We start from the raw sequence: 4,750 nt of genomic DNA, 5'->3' as shown, positions 1-4,750 counted from the left end.
TACCTGTACTGGAATAATGTAGGAACAAAATTGACGGATGAAAAGCTATTGCCTTAAAAGACAAAATATTTCATATTTGTAGTTTTGGTGTGAAAATGTTATACCTGGATATAGATTCCTTATAGATGAATAATTATATGTTTCACTATCTGTGACTGTCATTGTCATTGATTTTAATATCATATGGAAAATAGCCTTGTTTTGCCGAATGACATGTTCAAGGGGTCTATACAATGAAATGCATAAAAATGGCTTATAGTGTTATCTTTTTCAGTGGGCACATGCAAAAATGAAAAATACATATTTGAATTCACTCAGAAAATGTTGAAACTGACTTGCTGTTTCCTTTTTCTTTTTTTTTTGCCATTTTGAAAATATAAAATGTCACTAACCCACGAACGTGTTGCTATCTGTTGCATTTAGTTCTCATTGGAAACAATTGAAAAAATATGCTGAAGCTCAGAATAATAGGTGCAGGAGATCACACTTCTGACCAAACAAGTCATCATTGATATCAGAAATGATGGGATCGAAACATTAATCAGAGATTATCAATCTGGTGATGTTAAAGTAAGTTTACATTTTCCAGAAGCTGGTTTATTGTGGAAATCATTAATGTTTTTTTTATTTTTACTGTAGTTTGTACTAGGGACCATAGATATATATAAACACTAGATGGCTCATGGGAGATTTTCCAGCGTAGCTGACCGGCCGCCATCTTGCTACAGTCAACAGTTACTCTGATTCGCGTTATGGTAGCTGTTGTCAGGTGAGTGATCTGCACAAAAATACTCTTAACTCACTGAAATCTTGACTGATTTACAAACGGTTTGGTTTATTATAAACATGATTAGCATGGCTATGATACAGGATGCTTGGACATGTTGGAATTGCAGCTTTTCTTTGTGTATGTGGTTGTATTTATTAGCTGGCTAATAACAAGAGGCTGTCAGTGAGACCTAGTATTACAAAGTTGACCCACAACTCCACCAGTGGGAGAGGCAGAACTGCTCTTTCTTTCAACACAACTTAAGTTACACATGATTTCTTCCAAGTGGTTTGGCTTGTTAAAAACATCTTGCAGGAATCTTACAGGAATTTGCTGGCTTTGTGTTTACAGAAGTACCTGACTATGCCGGACTTTTGTGCAGCCTACGGATGCTCTAATCACCGCAGTCTGGAAACAAGAACCCGTGGGATCACCTTTCACGTGTAAGATATGACAATATTATGACTACAATTAGGATAATCGTTAATTACTTAGTGGATGTATGTACATTACAAGTCCTGCTACACAGGATCAGTGGGGCTATGTGAGATAATAGTATTGCAAGATTGTTGTTGACCCAGCCTCTTTAGAATATGTTGTTACCATTTCTTTACACAATTATTTAATGTTTCTATTGGACACCTTTTTTATTACTCTTAGTGTGGTTGTCTTATTCTTAAAGTAGGCTATACATACATGCATACATACCAAAAATATGATCATTTCGGTGTGTATTTTTGTCCTACCCTTAATGTTAAAGGAAAGAAGGGAGGATTAATTTATATATCTGGCTACCTTTCTCATGTTTTTAAGGTTTCCCAAAACCAAAGAGAGGAGGAGGCAGTGGGAACTCGCCCAAAGAAGGGACGGTTTTGTTTCCTGTGACAGGACACTGCTCTGCAGTGAGCACTTCAGGAGTGAGGAATTTGACCGGACAGGAGACGCAGCACTATGTTCCCCACATATGTTTATGTTTGCTCAGTCTAATAAACCCATAACATGGTTGTGAAAGAATACCAAAGCTGAGGCTGGACGGTGATTGATTGTTGGTGTGCCATGTGTTCTTCTTAATAATAATAATACATTTATTTTGGGGGGCCGCCTTTCATAACACCCAAGGACACATAGGATAGTTTATGTTTAAATTGTTCCCTATATTGCATAGGGGCAATATAGGGAACAATTTAAACAGTGGATTTTGTGATATATCAGCCGGGGTGAGACAAGACAAACCACAAATGGACTACAGAAGGACACAAAAGGACACATGGTACAGTTTATATTATTCTTGGTCTTTTTTCAATAACATATTTCAAAGGTTCTGGATTTGTTTACAAATCTAGAAACTAACTACAAAACTAGGATGATATGAAGATCTCATGTCAAAAATAATTGTGATAAATTAGACAGAACTGGCCTGTCTGTGAGCACATTTTATGTTGGTTTGGTTCTTCTGATAAAGGTGTGAATATCTAAATAATATACCAACATATGCTATTGTCATTAGTTGTGTCCCTGTTCTTAAAGCTTAGGCATTGTTAAATTAACAACTCTTGGCTTACAGAGTGGTAACATGAGACCGATTTTTATATATAAAATATAAATGTATTTTAATTTTATAATTTATTTTAAATATTAACAATATAATAAAATAAATGGAAATATATACACCGGCAAATATTTAATATAAATACCTTGTGTGTGTGTGTATAGCTATTGCTTTATCTGATTAATGTTATTTTCATATGAAAGTCCATGATTATAAGTATGCAGTATCATAACTACATCTTTGAAAACCAAACCGTTTGAAAATTGGTTGAAAATTGAGCAAGCTATGGTTATTTAAATAGTAAACCATAATGTTATGAATGAGAGAACTGCCTGTAGCAAGATGGCGGCCAAGTGGCAACGTCGGTCTCAATTGGCCAGCAGCGCGGGTGAGTCATCTAGTGTTTATATATATCTATGCTAGGGACTACCAATTGTTCCTAGGGCCATTTTTAAAATACCCCAATAGTCTGAATAAGGCCCCTTTGGACTGAAAGCCCATTTGATTGAAAGAAAAGCCCATTGTTCCGAAAGGTCCATTTCCCAATATACACACCTTTCAACCAACATAACACAAGGATAATTCTCATCCAGAAACTTCATCAGACCTTTCCGATTTTTTCCCTTCAATAACGAAGTCATGACCCTCCACACTTTGGGGCATAACTTGTTGTCTTTTATTGGTTGTATAGGTTAGGGTTAGGTTAGTTGTAATCTAACCCTAACCCTGTAATTGTTTCCATGTTTATATTAAGTCTTTGGTCAAATAACATACAAAGTTTGTTATTCCCATCTGTATTTATATACTTTTACAGGTTGTATTTAATACTTTCTCATATTTAACTGTATAAAGGCTTAGGGTCAGCAAATAGGGTTGTTATTTTCAGTACCACTTTACAATAAGAGTACCCTCATAAAGGGTTTACGAATGGTTTATAATTCATGTATTAATTAGGTTCTGAACACTTTATAAATCATTAATAAGCTTTTATAAGACATGAGATAAGCACGGCAACTATGACCGGTTGCTTGCCAAATAGTGAGCCCACATTTATCTGTACTGCTAAGCCTTATATTGGCTACTTAGCTTACTTCTCGTTCTTCATCAGCCAGCATCCTTGTTCACTGAGTTGATTCTCCCCCCTTCCATCTTGATGTTTCTTGGCATCTCTCTTCATTTATGAATGAGTTACTAACATGTAACTGCCAAAAGGGAGCCTTAATGTAAAGTGTAAAACACATTCCCATTTATTAATGAGTCACAACCATTTATAATTGGTAAAAGGGAGCCTTATTGTAAAGTGGTACCTTATTTTCTTTGCATTCTCTTTTCATCTGCAGTGGTTTAGCACATTTTACATAATCTAACATGCCTGTTTTAAATGGAACTTATGGAACTAAATCCTTTTAATTCAGTATTCTAGAGATGTGTGCAGGAATGTGTGTGTGTGTGTGTGTGTGTGTGTGTGTGTGTGTGTGTGTGTGTGTGTGTGTGTGTGTGTGTGTGTGTGTGTGTGTGTGTGTGTGTGTGTGTGTGTGTGTGTGTGTGTGTGTGTGTGTGTGTGTGTGTGTGTGTGTGTGAGATTGAGTTATGGATAATTTGGCCCATCTGCATACACACACAATTGGAAATTCGAACATCTTTTTAATTAGGTGTTTACGGTGCAGCCATTTGTGAGCTGAAACGCTGGATCTGCTTGGCCGTCTACACCGAGTTTAGCTGCAATATGTTTTAGACAGCGCTGACAGCTTGTTATCCCATCAGCTCCTATCTAATCTCACAGCTCACTTCTTATCACTGTGAAATCTCGCTGTATTTAATCCTTCATACCTGGCTTCATTTTTGGCAAGAGATATAGGTGCATATAGTTCTGCATTTTAAAACATTTCCGTGCTGGATTTTCTCTTTGCTCGATCTCCAATAAAATTAAGTGAGACTTACTTCCAAATATCTGGAACAAACTCCCAGAAACCTGCAGGTCCGCTGCAACTCTTGCTACTTTTTTATCCAGGCTGAAGACTTATCTTTTTGTCGCTGCTTTTAATTGAAACTGAGCCGTTGTGTTCATCAGTAAAGTGGAACTTCTGTGTGAACTATTCATATCTTAAACTGCACTGTAACTTTTTATTCATGTACTTTTTATTCATGTATTTTTTCTTTTAATGTTTCTTTTATTATCTTTTACTGTTTTGAAATGCCTTTGTCTGAATGTCTTTCATTTTTGTAAAGCACCTTGAATTGCCTTGTGTTGAAAAGTGCTATATAAATAAACTAGCCTCGTCTTACTTTAGGATACAGCCTTAACCTGTCAATGCATTTTGACAACAAGAATATTAATCATATATATGCTTGTTTTTAAAATGATAGGCATGTTTTTTACACCTGTTTTAATATACTTGTTAACCTAAAACATGTCCTTTACTTGTTGCTAT

The 4,750-nt window shown here is 35.8% G+C and overlaps 1 long non-coding RNA gene across 1 annotated transcript; it reads left to right on the top strand.

The window, feature by feature from the left end:
• The first annotated feature begins 659 nt into the window (after positions 1–659).
• Positions 660–2,031, top strand: LOC139435961 (uncharacterized). Its single transcript, XR_011645170.1, has 3 exons — positions 660–769; positions 1,121–1,212; positions 1,583–2,031. It is a non-coding gene; the product is annotated as an uncharacterized lncRNA (long non-coding RNA).
• Positions 2,032–4,750: the final 2,719 nt, after the last annotated feature.

The sequence above is a fragment of the Pseudochaenichthys georgianus genome, chromosome 21, assembly GCF_902827115.2.
Source record: "Pseudochaenichthys georgianus chromosome 21, fPseGeo1.2, whole genome shotgun sequence".
In the NCBI taxonomy this organism is placed as follows: domain Eukaryota; kingdom Metazoa; phylum Chordata; class Actinopteri; order Perciformes; family Channichthyidae; genus Pseudochaenichthys; species Pseudochaenichthys georgianus.
This window is presented reverse-complemented; position numbering and strand designations above follow the sequence as displayed.